The following is a 16,712-nucleotide window of genomic DNA, read 5'->3' as shown; positions in this document are numbered from 1 at the left end:
AAAATACATATTTTTTTCCTCCTTATGATTTTCTTCATAAGATTTTCTTTTCTCTAGCTTACTTTATTGTAAGAATACAATATATAATACATATATGATAAAAAAAGTGTTTAGTGATTGTTTATGTTATTGGTAAGTCTTCCAGTCAAGAGTAGGCTATTAGTAGTTAAGTTTTTGGAGAGTCAATTGTATTTTTCAAGTTAGGGAATTTCCTCAGAGTTTTGATGGCCATTGACTAAGGCTCACATTTTGAAATGAGACACTTAAAAGCAAATTAGAAACTCAGTGTGTGGGAGTGGAACTTGTTAACTCTGAACTCACTACTTGTAAGGTGATTTGGCCAATCTGCTTCTCCAGGGGTATTCTGTTATTAGTGCTGCTATATCTTTTCTTGGAGTATATAGACTTCCTAGAGAGGTGTGCTTCAGTCTCTGGCAAGCAGAGTGTTAAGTCTGGCTTCTTATGCTCTGAGAGCTAAGGTCCTCATACTCAGTGTGTAACCTCTCACTCAATCTTCCTGTGTTCAGTACACTGTCCCTGCCCTCAACAATGCTGTATATGCCCCACTATGCTTTATCCTTTCCAGGAATTAAGCTTTCAATTGTCTGGGTTGGGGAAGGGGCAGGATGAGAGGCCTGGGGAGGGTCTATCTACTTCTTAAACATACTTCCAGCCAGTCATCGTGTCAACAGACTCAACTTCCCACCTATGTCCAGTGGTACCCTGGGATTCTGCAGTGAAAATCGGGCTTGTTCTTATTGTCAGCTTGGGGTTCAGCTTCCTTAGGTCTGCTAAGTGAGTTATCACTGGTTCATCTGCTTCCTAGAGCCCCAGATTTTATTTGTTTATGTTCTTTCTGGTTATCTTTTTCATTGAGGTTTAATGCTTAAAAAAAATTTTCCAGCCGGGCACAGTGGCTCACACCTGTAATCCCAGCACTTTGTGAGGCCAAGGAGGGTGCATCACCTGAAGTCAGGAGTTCGAGAACAGCCTGGTCAACATAGGGAAACCCCATCTCTTCTAAAAATACAAAAATTAGCTAGGCACGATGGCGGGTGCCTGTAATCTCCGCTACTCGAGAAGCTGAGGCGGGAGAATCGCTTGAACCCAGGAGGTGGAGGTTGCAGTGAGCCGAGATCAGGCCATTGCCCTCCAGGCTGGGTGACAGAGTGAGACTCCATCTCAAAAAAAAAAAAATTCCTTTGCTGTAATATTTATCGGAATTTCTGGGAGGTAGCAGAAATAATGTTTATGTTCCATCCACCACTTTTAAGTGGAAGTCTATAATATCCTCTTACAGCATTGAATGATTTTATGGTGAGGGTGAGAAGATGTTTTAGCATGTGGCTCAAAGGAAATGGGAACAGCTTTTTCGGAATTGATAATAGATGTAGGAAGTTGGCATGGCAGCCTATCATTCTCTTAGATTAAAGCAGAGATCCTAGGGAAGAATTAGTGAGAAGGATGTCTTTTGAAAGCTTGACCAAAGTTTGGATTCCATTTCATACTTAGAGAAAGAGAATGAGGGATATCTGTATTTAGGAAGTAGTGCACTGGTGATTTCGTGGAGACTCTATGCCAAGAACCCAGTTCATATTTCTAGCAGAGGTTGAAAACCGTAGGTCATCAATTCCTAGGCAGGTAGCAGTGCCAGGGCCCCTACAAACTTAACTGTAGTCAGGTTTTGACTTTTACATTGCAACCAACACCCACAGATCATTGATCTCTTTTTCAGGGGGTGGGGTGGGGTAGGGCCTGTAGCCATGGGATTTATTATGTTAGAATTTGGACTGATGCTTTTGGGTGTAATGAATTGTGACTTGCTGAAATGGTTAGGGAAAAGGTTTATATAAAAGTCTCCTAATTAGCACCACAATGCTGGAAAAGGAGAAGAACAAAATTATATCAGGAGACCATGGACCATTAAAACAATTTTGTTGAAATTCACAACTGTTCTGAACTACTGCTACCACGACCACCACCACCACTACTAATTATAATGGTAATTATTTATTAAGCACCTGTGAGGCTTCCAGCACCATTCTAAGTAATGGGCATACCTTCCCTCATCTGATCCACATACAAAAATGTATGAAGTATCATTTGCACAGGCAGTCAATAGTTAAGTGAATAACAATAACTAACACTTATTACAAGATTACTATATCCCACTCAATCTTCAAAGTTCTTCATATGCATGACTCATTACAGCCTCATAATAGCTTTACGAAATCAGTTCTTCATAATCACTATTTAATGGATAAAGAATCTGAGCCTCAGAAGGTTAAGGAACTTCTCCAAGGTCAGCTGTGGCAGATTTGGAGATAACCCAGGTTTGTATTACTCTTCCTATTCTACAAATAAGAGGAAGTGCCTGGATTCAAGAGGAGAAAAGCATATACCACATTTTGGGGAAATGGTAATAGAAAAATGAGGTAAAGTCCATCAGAGACACAGTTTTCTCTCAGAGTTTGGCCAAAAATTTGCCTGGTGTCTGAAATAGGATAATGTATCAATAATCCTATGTAATATTTCCATAGTTCTTTGTTGTTTGGAAGGCATACTTGCAGTCGCAATCTGATTTGGTCCTCACGATAACCCAGGAAAGTAGAAAATTCAGGGACTGCTGTCTCCATTTCACAGACAAGGAAACTGAACTCAAAAATTAAAATAATTTGCCCATATTTGCACAGACAGTAAGTGTGAAAATCTCAGGTATCATTTATTCATTCATTCATTCAAAACAAATATAATTTTTTGAAGTCTACCATGTACCTGGCAGTGTTAAGAGTTCTGTGAATTTTAATAGTAAGTAAGAAAAAGTTCCTGTCCTTGTGAAATTTATGTTCTAGAAGGAGAGACAAACAACAAATAAAAAAAATTGTAAAATATATTAATTGGTAGTGATAGGTGCTATTAAGTAAAATAAAGCAGAGGAAGGAGGTAGCAGGTGGCCAGGTGGGAAGAGGGAATGGACTATTTTAAACCAGATATGCAGGAAATCTTCTCAGATGGGCAACATTTGAGCAGGTGTCTGTTGGAAGTGAGGGAGTCAGCCATGCAAGTATCTGGAGGACAAACATCCCAGTCAGAGGGTTCAGCAAATGCAAGATCCCTGATGTTGGAATGAGGTTGGTATATTCAAGAAACAGAGAGAAAGCCAGTGTGGACTTCTCCGTGTCAGAAGAGAGAGAGAGGAAGGGAATAAGAGATGTGGTCAGAGTGGTGAGCTAGAACTGAGCCATAAAGGGGTTTATAGACAAGATGAGAAAACTGGATCTTATTCTAAGTTAAGTGGAAGTCTTTGGAGGACTTGGAGTGGGGAAATGACATGATCTAATTTACCCTTGCAAAATATCCCTCTGACTACTATGTCGAGAATTTACTGGGTGGATGTTAGGGAGGGCGGTGACATGGAAGTAGAAAGCCAAGTGGGTAGATGTATTCATTGGGATGGGCTGAGTAATGCCAAAGGAACAATGCTCCATGTTTTGCAGGTCTGTTCCACATTATCTTCACTCTAGGACCCAAGCTGATAAAGCAGCTCCCTCTGGAGCTATTGATGGTCTCATGGAAGAGACAAAAAAAGATCACAGTGAATCACATGCTGCTTCTGAACTCTTCTGCCTGGAAGTGACAAACATCATTTCCATCACATTTCACTGACCAAAGCAAGTCATGAGTGTAAGCCTAGTATCAGTGGGGTGGGGAAGGAGAAGCAAACTATTAGAAACACAGGAGGTTATTGCAATAATAAGGCAAAAATGAAGCCAGTGGCTGGGTGCAGTGGCTCATGCCTGTAATCTTAGCACTTTGGGAGGCCAAGGCAGGTGGATCACTTGAGCTTAGGAGTTCAAGACCAGCCTGGGCAACATGGTGAAACCCTGTCTCTACAAAAAATAAAAAAAAAAATTAGCCAGGCATGGTGGCATACACCTGTAGTCCCAGCTACTTGTGGGGCTGAGGCAGGAGCATCACTTGAACCCAGGAGCTCAAGGCTGCAGTGAGCTGTGATCTTACCACTGCACTCCAGCCTGGGTGACAGAGTAAGACCTTGTCTCAATAAAAAATAATGAAGCTGGCTTGGTCTAGAGTGGAAACAGTTGAGGTGGTAAAAGGACTTGCTGCTTGAATAAATGTGGGGTATGAGAAATGGAAGAGTTAAGACGGACTCCAGGGTTTTGGTCTGAACACCTTGGTGAAGGATTTGTACCACTTGCTGAGTTGTAGAAGTCTGAGGGAGGAGCAGGGTTAAGGGGAAAAATTAGGAATTCCATTTTGGACATTTCTAATAAGGGAAACAATGGATTTAAAGATAAAATGTGGGCGTCCTCAGCATGTAGACTGACTTTGAAGCCATGGACTGGATGAGATCACATGGAGAATGAGAGCAGAGAGAGGAAACAAGAAGGCTGAAAGTGAGCCTGGGGCCTGTCAGTCTATATAGGTCAGGAGGAAGAGGGGAATCCAGTGAGGGAGAGATGGAAGAGACAGATTGGGAAGAGGGGAAAAAAGAATGTGGGACTGCCTAGAAACCCAGTAAAAAAAAAGTGTTTCATGAAAAGAAGGATCAACAGTGTCAGTTGCTGCTATTAAGTAAGATAAGAATTAAAATCCATTGTTGGACTTGGTCAGATGCAGGCACTAGTGACCTTGACAGGCCATTGGTGACTTTGTTACATGGTGGGGGTAAAAGTCTGATTGAAATGGGTTGCGAAGAGCCCGAATGTTCTTCTGATTCCAAAGTCAATGCCTACCTTGTTTTGCTAAGCTGCATAGAAAGTTCTCGTGTGCAGGATGCAGTCACTGAAAATGTTGTAGAACTGAAGAATTTGTACCTCATTCTTGGAACCACTCAACCTGGAAGAACAACTCCCTAAAAACGTGAAGGCAACTACCTGAGCATAACTGGTTCACTGCCTTTTCTTCTGGGAGTGTGTTGAGTAAAATTTGAACAGAAATATCTGTTTTTCCATCCAGGCTCTAGGCAAAGTCTCCTTCAATGATGGGGCATGGTACAAATTTGTTAGCTCCCTTAACTATGAAGACACAAGAAAAGGTTGGAAATTAGGATTAGGAAAAATTGAAGCTTATTGTTTACTGCCCAGCTTCAAGTATGGGAAATAAAACCTTTTTCCAAGAGCAATACATTGGATTAAATGAAGCAATTTTACTTCAGAATGATACTCCAAGGGGCTTTCCCAAGTAGTAAAACAGACAGCAAAAGCTCTGAAATAAAGTGAGAGAAAGGTGGGAAATGGAAAAGAAAATAAACATGCATCTATTACTGGGTACATTTTTGTTTGGCCTGTAGGGCATTCCTGCTGACAGCCATTTCTGGCTGTGTATGAGATATGCCATGGAGACATGGGAGGACCAGATGGCACTTCTGAGCCTCACCCTCAGGTACTGATTGTATCCAAAATAAGCCAGGTTGGTAAGGCCAGGAAAACAAGACTTGGGGGATATTTTCTATAAACTGGAAAGACTTCCAACATCTTTCAAAGATGGTTATGGTTCTTGTCTCATAATCCTGTGCTCCCAGGCAATCGCAGTATTCCAAATATTTAATAACAAGTAAAGAAAAGGGCCTGAGTAATTAGAAGGAACTCCAGATCAATCAGAATAGAGGCTGACTGTATCCAAAATTTTAGCTAAATACTAGGCTTATTCCCTATGTCTAGTGAAAAGAGCATGGGTTCTACAGTTGGTAAAGGTTGAGTTCAATCTTGAATGCCTCTTAGAATCCTTTATTGCTCTGTGATTTGCTGAGTCTCATTTTCATCATATCTAAATGGAGGGAATACTATATCCTTTTACTATTTTGAAGATAAAATGAAATGTGTTTCAGTTGTCTATTGCCGCTATATAACAAATCATCCAGAATGCAACAATGATTTGCCATTGCTTATGATTCAGTGGGTCAAGAATGCAGGCAGGGCTCAGCTGGGCAGTTCTTCTGTTCTGCTTGGTATACGCTAGGAGTCACTCATCCAGCTGTATCCATCTGGCAGCTTGGCTGGGCTGAAAGGTTCAGGAAGACCTCACATACATGTCTCACACCTCACTTCTCCTTTACATGGCATTTCTCCCAACATGGTATCACATCTTTCAGGAATCTGAGCTGCTTTATAGCAAGCTGCCTGATATCTTCAAGTTTCACCCCAGAAATGGCACTGTGTCATTTCTGTCATACTGTACAGGACAAGGCAAGTCACAAGGCTAGGCAAGGTCCAAGGGGAATGGAAAGGGATCCTACCTCTTGATAGGTAGAGCATCATATGTGTACAGGGAGGGAAGGAATCACTGGTGACCATTGTTGGAAACTATCTACCCAAAATAAACCTTTGTGGCTCCAAATATTTTCAGACTAGCATCCAAATTCTTTGGCTTGGCATTCAAGGCCTATGATTATCTAGTCCCTGCCAGCTTCTCCAAGCGTCTTTTCTCAGTGCTCCCTTCCTTGAAGTTTCCACTGTAATCAAATAAACCTCTTGCCATAATTCATTCCAGCTTTGTGTCTTTACATATCTACTATCTCCAAATAAAATCCCCTTCCTTCATACACCTCTTTCTAACTCCGACTTATATATAAAAATTCTCCTCAGTGGCGCCTCCTCTGAGAGGTCTTCCTGACTCTGCTTCTGCCTCACTTCTGTGCACTAACTTCACTTAAGCAAAGGCTTCATCTCTTCATATTGTTTAATTCTTTCTTTCTTTCTTTCTTTTACTTTTCTTTCTTTCTTTTCTTTTCTTTTCTTTTTTTTTTTTTTTTGAGACAGAGTCTCTTTCTATTGCCCAGGCTGGAGTGCAGTGGCATGATCTTGGCTCACTGCAACCTCTGCCTCCTGGGTTCAAGCCATTCTTGTGCCTCAGCCTCCTAAGTAGCTGGGATTACAGGCATGTGCCACCACACCTAGCTAATTTTTGTATTTTTAGTAGAGATGAGGTTTTGCCATGTTGGCCAGGGTGGTCTCAAACTCCCAGCCTTAGGTGATCCACCTGTCTCAGTCTCCCAAAGTGCTGAGATTATGGGTGTGAGCCACCATGCCTGGCTGTTTAATTCATTTTTAAATGAGCTTCTCCCACCATTTATTTATTTCACATGAACGGTTGACTGGGATGGGGTGGAAGAAAAAAATGGCTGGAGTTAAGGAGCCAAGGAATTGAAAAACAGGCGTGTTGGCTGTGTCATTTATGTGATTTTAAACTCACTGGGAATGATAAGGGGGGTTGTGAAGTGGTGGACCAGCAGCCAGGCACCGAAGTCATCAGTGAATTATGAAGAGGGGCATGAGAAGATGAGAAGATGAGAGGAAGTGATGATAAAACTGGGTAAAGTAGACTTCAAAGGAGGTGAGAGTTTTGTTTGCTTTTGTTTTTGATGGAGCAAGGAGGAAAAATAGGCTGGAAGAAACAATGAGGAGCAAAGAGGACACCTGCCTGTATTAGTTTACTCTCTCATTGCTCTAAAGAAATATCTGAGACTGTGTAATTTATAAAGAAAAGAGGTTTAAGTGGCTCACAGTTCTGCAGGCTGTACAGGAAGCATGACGCTGACATCTGCTCAGCTTCTAGGGAGGCCTCAGGGAGCTTTTACTCATGGCGGAAGCTGAAGCAGGAGCAGGCACATGAGATGGCCAGAGCAGGAGCATAAGAGTGAGGGGGGAGGTGCCGCACACTTTTAAATAACCAGATCTCCTGAGAATCCACTCACTATCACAAGGGCAGTGTCAAAGGGAGGGTGCTAACCCATTCATGAGAAACCCACCTCCATGATCCAATCACCTCCCACCAGGTCCCATCTCCAACATTGGGGATAGCATTTCAATATGGGATTTGGGTGGGAGCAACACCCAAAGTGTATCACTGCCCCACCTCCACACCCCAAGGCTTAAGGGTTAGGGGAGAAAAATAATAATTTCTGCTTGAGAAGACTGTGGGACCATCAGGAACTGGCTCGATTTTAGTTAGTGGAGGAAGGTGACTGGAATGTTCAGAGAAGAGGTTGAGGAGGAAGGGGAGTTTGCTGGTGAAAGCATGAGTTCCAGAGGGCTCTGTGGAAAGGTTCTGAGGGGAGATGAGGGATGGGAGATGGTTTAATTAGCAGATGCACCAGCAGTATGAAAATAAGTGTCCATATGATGATGGAGGCATGGTGGGTCACGTCTGCAATCCCAGCACTTTGGGAGGCTGAGGTAGATGGATCATTTGAGTCCAAGAGTTTGAGACAAGCCCGGGCAACATGACAAAACCCAATCTCTACAAAACAAAAGCAAAAAACATATAATGATGGGACTTCCTATGGTGCCTGAGATAATTGAGGATGCGAAGTGTGATGAAAAAGGCCTTGGATGTCTCTTAGAAGAGGACGGATAATCAGCTAAGATTATGGCTCAGTGTTGAGCTGGGGCCACTGGGAAGCTGCTTAGTCCTGTGATGAGAACTGGGCAAGTGGCACCTTTAGGCAGCTCACAAGCTGTGGTCCTTGCAGGCAGGGTTGGAGGATGGCCTGTCTCCCCTTAGGTGGAGTTGTCAGGGCAGCTGGAGCTGTGGCTCGGTGAATATTATGTGGCAGCCGACTTCTCCTTGGTGGAAAGGGGCTTACTGACTTGAACAAAGGGATTGAAGGTCTGGGTGTCTCTGTCATGGTCGCAGCCTGGCATTGAATAATTCAGAATAGGGGCAATGATTTGCCTAAGGATAGATAGTTAATAAATGTCTGACCTGGAGTTCAAGCTCAGGTTTTCTGAATTTGAGCTCATTTTACTTTCAGAACATTCCTCCAAGGGAGAGGGAAGATGAGGCTGAATGTAGGGGAGGAAGGTGGGTGAGGCAGGATAGAGAAGCAAGGAGTTGGAGGGTTTGCTTGAAACTCCAGATAAATTTTAATGCATCTTAGAGCAGGAACAACTCTTGTCCAGGTTTCCCAGGATGTACAGAGAAGTCCAGCCTCACCATAGCACCTGAGCAGTGGGTGGGAAATAGCTGAGGGACACATCTCAATTGATGAACCAGCACTCCGGATTCTCTGCAGCCTGCAAACTTGGGGTAAGAGGGGTAATGGAATTAGTAGTTCCCAGATGGCCCTTGGAGGGTGTACTGGGTTGACTCGTGGCCCCCCACAAGATATGTCCAAGTCCTAATCTTTTGTAACTGTGAATGTGACCTTATTTGGAAATAAGTCTTTACAGATGTAATTAAGGATCTTGAAATAAAATCATTCTGAATTTAGGGTGAGTCCTGTATCAAATGAGTAGTGTCTTTATGAAAAAAAAAAGAGGGGGAGATTTGAGGCACAGAGACAAATCATTCTGAATTTAGGGTGGGTCCTGTATCCAAGCAGTAGTGTCTTTATGAAAAAAAAAAAAAAGAGAGAGAGAGACAGAGGGAGATTTGAGGCACAGAGACACAGGGAAGAAGGCCATGTGGAGATGGAGGCAGACATTGGAGTGGTGCTGCCACAGCCGGGGAAGGCCAGGAGCTATCCAAAGATGGAAGTGACCAGGAAGGATTCTTCTCCAGGGCCTTTGGAGGAACAGTGGTACTAGCAACACCTTGATTTTGGACTTCTAGCCTCCAGAACTGTGAAAGAATACATTTGTGCTGTTTTCAGCCATGTAGTTTGTGGTAATTTGTTATGACAGCCGTGGGAAAAGAATCCAGCAGAGAAGATGTGGGGCCTGAAATAACTGCTGGGTCAGCAGAGGCCTGGCTTAGTACTGATTGTACAGAGACATCTCAGCTGGAGCAAAGGGCAAGAACCACACGTTTCAGCAGCAGGTGCCAGCTTATTGTCCCAAAAGGATGGGGAGGCACTCATTGTGCCAGAGAAGATACCTGTGCTGGGTCCCGGAGACCAGCCCAGCTCAGCTGCCTCCTAGGGAAGATTTGCCTTCCATGAAGGAGGTCTTACATCTGAGGTCTTGTCTCTAGCTACTGCAAGATAAAAGCTTTCTTTTGCACCCAGGCATGAAAAAACCCTGGAAAACTGAGCGTTTGCTTCTCAGCGACTCAGCTTGAAAGAGGCTGTTTTAAACTGGAAGAGGTTGAGAGGCCTTCAGTTGGTGAGTTTATTATTTTCCCTTGCTCCTCTGTGAAATGAAGCTCGTGAAGAAGCATAGGTCAGGTACAGAATATAAAAGAATGACCTTTTCTTTTTCCTGGACAATTTAAGTGCACTGTCATCTCACAACCTCAAACCCTTTAATATGGTAATGAGAGGCAAAAGGCATTTTAATTTGGAGCTATGTCGCAGTTTTCCAGTATGTGAAGAAAGCATCCTCAGTTGCCAAAAGGTCACGTGTGGGATTAGTTGCTAGGCTGTGGGATTACTTTTCTAGGCTTGCTGGGGAAAAGGGCAAAAGAGAAGAAGCAAACTAGCAAAGTCATGTGGCGTTTCTGTCCTGGGACTTTGGCAAATTATGCAATTGTCCTTTGCATTCAAATCTATTCCTCTTCCACCTGATATTTTGCTGAGGGGACAAGTGAGATTCCAAAGCTCAGTTTGCTGAAGTGTGCAAAATGCTAATCAGCTTCCACAGCCCACAAAGTGGCAGAGAGGGCGTGCCTCTCTGGAGAAGAGAGGAGAGACTGGACTAGGAGCTGGGAGGAGTCTGGCTGACTCAGCGGCCCCAGACAAACGCATTTCCATCCTTTCCCATTTCCGTTGTGAACTCTTCTCCGTGGGCAAGGAGAGGACTCAGAACAACTGCTATCTTTTTACAAAGAAGGATGATGTGCAAAGGGGTCATTTACAAGAGGATCAAGGGTTTGGCTATGTTGGGAGATGCTGATTTTGATAAATGTTTCCATAGCTCTACAAATGTGCCATTCTGAGTCTCCAGTTAGACTTGAAAAAGACTTTGGAGATTGTCCCCTGCACAGTGGCTCTGAGCCTGGACACCTAGGAGATGCTCAGTAAATATCTGTTAAATAAATGAAGGAATGGATATAGTCCAAACTACTTGGTCATGCATCCAGTTTGTGGCAGATTTGGGTCTCTAAGGCCCAGTACACTAATTACTCAGCTGGGAGTTTTTATTCTGTTCCATCTTGCTGCTAGGACAACTGTAGCCACCCAGAAGGATGTTTCAACGCTCTGGAAAGTTCTCTGGCTGAATGTTGCTATGATACAATCTTGCAACAAGCTGATTGCTCAGTAGCAAGAGCAAGTGCTATTTATGTTGGGTAAATAAGAAGAAATGCTGCCCTACTGATATTTGTTAAGTGCCCCTTTAATATTTGTGAGGAGGCGATCTTGATAACATTTTGAGAGAGTGTATACACTGGCAAATTTTACCTTTTATGGACTGTAATATCCTATTGCTACTTGATTTAAAAATCTTTCCCTCCCTTCACATATATCCATATGAAAAAAAACAGCAGAGAGAAATATATATATATTATATGGGAGATATCTATCTATCATCTATCTATCTCCCACTTACGACCTGAAAGCCCCGTCTTTGAGATGTTCTGCCTTTCCAGCCTAAATCAATGTATACCTTACAGGTATTGATTTATGTCTTTGCCTGTAACTTCTGTTTTCCTAAAGTGTATTAAACTAAACTGTAATTCAGTCACCTTGGGTACACTTTCTCAGGCTTTCTTGAGACTGTTTCCCAGGCCATGGTCAGAATAAACCTCCTTCAATATTTTACAGAGGTTTTTTTTTTTTTTTTTTTTTTTTTTTTTTGGTTATCAGCATTCATCCACCAAGGAGGTCACCAGAAGCTTTGGTGGACAGTTTTCATCCAGGCCAAGGGAATTCTAACTCAGGCATCTTTGTCTCGCTGCCTGAGAGTGTTCTCTGGTGGAAACATCATGCTCAGCCCATGTATTGGGGTTGGGGAAGAGATCTGAAGTGCCAGGGAGTTAACTCCTGGGAGAAATCTTCAAACAAAGAAAGCAGGCAATTGGTGGATAAATACCCCAGTTTCTTTACCCCTGATGAAAACTTTCTGAGGTGTATTCTATAGAGGCTTTTGGGGGATACCCAGGAAGCTTGAGCCCCAGTTGCCCACAGCTGTAGTCCATTTATTAATGCACCTTTGTATAGCTGAGGACTGGGCCAACTGCTTGTGTGGCTTATTTATGCCCTCTGACCTTGTCAGTGCCTGATTATGGATGTGCTGCCTCCATGTGGCAGTGGATTGCTGCAGGGTTGCCTTGGCTTATGACTTCTTGGGTGTGGTAGAACCCAGCTCATGATGGGAATCCAGCTCACGATGGGAATCCAGCTCACGATGGGAACCCAGCTCATAATGGCTGCATGATCATTTGATGTCCGTGGTTATAGGCTCCATCTTTACTAGCATGTGAGGGACTTTTTTTTTGCATGGTGTGTTGTTCTTTGCTGTGAATAGCCTGGAATTGCCATAGAATAGGGGTTGCCAACCCCTGGGCCTTGGACCCGTACCAGTCTATGGCCTGTTAGGAACTGGGTTGCCCAGCAGGAGGTGAGTGGCGGGTGAGTGAGCATTACCACCTGAGCTCTGCCTCCTGTCAGATAAGTGGCAGCATTAGGCTCTCATAGGAGCATGAACCCTATTGTGAACTGCACATGTGAGGATCTAAGTGGCACACTCCTTATGAGAATCTAATGCCTGATGATCTGAGGTGGAACAGTCTCATCTCGAAACCATACCCACTCCTCCCCTGTCCCCTGTCCCCATTCATGGAAAAATTGTATTCCACAAAACTGGTCCCTGGTGCTAAAAAGTTTGGGGACCACTGCCATAGAACACTAGAGTTTTCATGCAGTAATTTTTCTTATTTGATCTTCTCATAAACGCTACACACATTTTTTTTTCTCACTCCAAATACCTCTAGAACTTTGTGGATCAGGCCCTTGGCTGACTTTTTTTTTTTTTTTTGAGATGGAGTGCAGCAGCATGATCTCAGCTCACTGCAATCTCCACCTCCGGGGTTCAAGAGATTCTCCTGCCTCAGCCTCCTGAGTAGCTGGGACTATGGGTGCATGCCACCACGCCCAGGTAATTTTTGTATTTTTAGTAGAGATGGGGTTTCACCATGTTGGCCAGGATGGTCTCAATCTCTTGACTTCGTGATCTGCCTGCCTCTGCCTCCCAAAGTGCTGGGATTACAGGTGTGAGCCACCATGCCTGGCCCATGGCTGACATTTTAACCTTGTCACTCATTACAGTAATTGTGACAACTTTGCTTTTGATACTTCAACATTGCTACATGGCTTTCATTATTTTGAAACCCAATCAGTCCCTTTGCTAGTAGGGGGTCTGTAATAGCATTAGCTGTGACCCACAGAGGATGACCACCACTGAACATCCCAGTGATGCTGGTGCCCCACCTCATGGACATATTTCTCATTACTTTGGTAAATGAGGCACCCACTGGGCCATCCCATGGACATTACTGGCTGGTGGGTTTTCCAGCCTTAAGTGTTATATTAGTTATCTATGCTACATAACAACTTACTGCAAAATTAGCAGTTTAAAATAACATACAGTCATTTTCTCACAGTGTCTGGAGGTCAGAAATCTGGACATGGCTTACCTGAAGTCCTTTGTTTGGGGTCTTAAAAGGCTACAGTCAAAGTGTTGGCCAGGCTGCACTCCTAACTGGAGCTCAGGATCCTCTTTCAAACTCATGTGCTAATTGGCAGCATTCAGTTCCTTGTGGTTGTAGGACTGAAGTCCTTGTTTTCTTGCTGATGGTCAGCTGGGTGCTGCTCTCAATTCCTAGAGGTGATCTGCAGTTCCTTCCTGCAGGGCCTCTCACAATGTGGCAGCTCACTTCTTCAAGCCAGCAGGAGAATCTCTCATTCCAGGATGCCAACCTAGAGTATTGTATAATGTAACATAACCACAGAATGACTATCCCATTACCTTTGCCAGACACTGTTGGCTAGAAGCAAGTCACAGGTTCTGTCTGCACTCAAGCGGAGGGATTACACAAGGGCATGGCTCATTGAGGGTCATGTAATGGTGTGCCCACCACAGGTACTATAACAATGCTACACACCTCCTTCTCTGAGCCTTTTGACCCCTTCCTCCACTGTCTGGAGGAAGTTCTGGCATTTGTACCTCACTTATGGTGAGACATCAATTTCTTCAAGCTTTCAGTAGCCATCCAAGATGCATATCAACACCATCTCCTGTGGTTGTTGCCAGTGTTACATCATTTTCCCATATCAATAAACTTTCTTATCCAACTTTATATTCTGTCCCCTTGGTCCAGGCCCTCGGGATCCAGTCCTATACAGACTTTCCTGGCTTCTGTTGATGCATCTTGGTGAGGACTAGCATCTTCTTTCACCTATGGTTCCTTCATAGCAGGCCTAGCACTTCCCTGGATTTATCATGTTGTAACTCAACCCTAATTATTGTTCTGGTGGCCAGGAGAGGAGGTGGGGTGAGATTCTCAGGGGATCATTTGTTGTCTTGCACTTGAGGACCTCTGCACTCAAACTGTTTTCAAGTGAAGCGGTAGGGGATAGGCTGGAGTGCTAGCCTATAACACGGAGGAATGGTTACTCCTTCAGGTCCAGGAGGTTCAGGAGGACCCCGTGTTTCAAAGTTCCTCAGTGCATTGACCCAGTTGTTTCCACCCAGGTATCAGGGTTCCATTCCTTCCCAATCAGAGCTTTAAGGATGTCAACCTTCTGTGGAGTTCCACGACCTGATAATTAAGCTTTTTCTGTCCTCTGGCTGTAGGAGATGAGCATCTCTTTGCTTACTGCCAAGGAAACCCTCTGACTTTCCTTCCTTACCTTTTAATAATGATAAATCACCTCAACATTTCATTGGCTTTCTCTAATGAATTTATAGCACCTAGCAGCAGCCATCTGATTTTATTGTACTTCTAATTACTACTTCAGTTGCCCCGCACCTCTTAATGCTTTATCTATTCACCAGCCAGTGCATTTCTTTCCGTAGGAATCTCATCCAGTTCAGAACCGGTGACAGTTTCAACAATTGCAATGTCAACATGCCAGAGCTCTCAGTACTCCGCCTACCACCAGTGATGAGGTACTTATTGCCAGCCAACTGATGGAGGATCCAGCTCCTAAAATTCCATTTGAGGGGACAGACATTGGCAGGATGGCAGAATAGAAGAGCCCCTAGCATCACCCTCCCACGAAATACAACTAGAAACTATTCAAATATAAGAATACCACCCTGATTTTACCAGGACTCATGGAGAAAGCAGAGAAACCCCTTGGGCCCACAGAATTGAGAGAAGCCGTGACTAGTAAGAGACTTGGTCATTTCAGATTGTACCACTCCCTCCCCAAAACCAGCATAATGACACTCACAAAAATTTTCCCTAGACACACAGTTTCCAAGGTGAGAGGAAGAAATTAGAAGTGGACATTTGATTTCTTCCCTGGTCTGGGAATCTTATGGGAGACCCACTACAATCTCATCCCACTAGAATAATTGGGAGCACCAGGAGGGCTGAATTACCTGGGGTGAATTGGGACAGAGAGAAGGGTACTGATAGCAGCAGCTGTCATGTAGCCCTTGGTGGCTACTTTGCCCTTTGATCAGTGGGGATGCCACTTTTAAGAGACTAATGGTGCTGTAGTGCTACAGGGACACAATTTCTTGGAAGGCACAAATCCCTGTATGGACTTTTCACAAAGCCCAGATGTGTAAGGCCATTCTTGCATTGCTATAAAGAAATACCTGAGGCTGTGTAATTTATAAAGAAAAGAGATTTAATTGGTTCACAGTTCTGCAGGCTGTACAAGCACGATGCCAGTATCTCCTTCACTTCTGGGGTGGCCTCAGGAAACTTACTCAAGGCAGAGCAGGCACATCACATGGTGATAGCGGGAGAAACAGAGAGAGAGAAAGAGAGAAGGTGTGGTGGGGAGTGGGGAGGTGCCACACACTTCTAAACAACTGGATCTTGTGTGAACTCAGAGTGAGAGCTCACTTATCACCAAGGGCATGGCCTACGCCATTCATGAGAGGTCCTCCCCCATGATCCAAACACTTCCCACCAGACCCCACCTCCAACACTGGGGATTACATTTCAAAATGAGATTTGGGTGTATCACCGGGTGCTAATGTGGAGCCTTCCCCTGGCCCAGAAACAACTAAAAGTTTGAGATTAATTTCCAGTTCCCACTTAAATCTTCTGCAGACTGGGAAATGACATCACAGCAGCAATATAGTTTCGAGGAAACATTTAACTTTTCTTGTTGACTGTAAGTCCTTCCCAGACTGGGAAACAATGGCAGTGTAGTGAGTTAGTTCCAGTGCAGTGTTCTAGTTCTGGTGCTCACCATAAACCCTCCCCAGAATGAGAAGAAACAACAGGGCAGTGTGTAATTTCCAATAATAAGTAGCAAGGGTCTAACATCACCAAATAACACCTGTAAAAAGCAGAAGAGATGACTGTGACCTCAAATGCATGGGTATCAGTGTAAAGATACAAGAATTGTGAAAATTCAGGGAAGTATGACACCACCAAAAGAAACCAACAAAGCTCTAGCAACAGACTCAGAAAAATGGAAGATTTATGAAATGTTGGACAAATAATTGAGAATAATTATAAAAGTTAAGAGAATAACAAGAAAATAAATACATATAAAAGTCTAAATAAAATTTGGGAAACAATTCAGGAACAAAAGGAGAAATTTGACAAATAATTAGAAACAATTAAAAATAAAACATATAGAAATCTTAGAAATGAAGAATACAATAACTGGGCTGGGCATG

The sequence above is a fragment of the Gorilla gorilla genome, chromosome 7 (genome assembly GCF_029281585.2).
Source record: "Gorilla gorilla gorilla isolate KB3781 chromosome 7, NHGRI_mGorGor1-v2.1_pri, whole genome shotgun sequence".
Classification (NCBI taxonomy): Eukaryota; Metazoa; Chordata; class Mammalia; order Primates; family Hominidae; genus Gorilla; species Gorilla gorilla.
The sequence above is the reverse complement of the archived record's forward strand: the minus strand, read 5'-3'. Positions refer to the sequence as shown.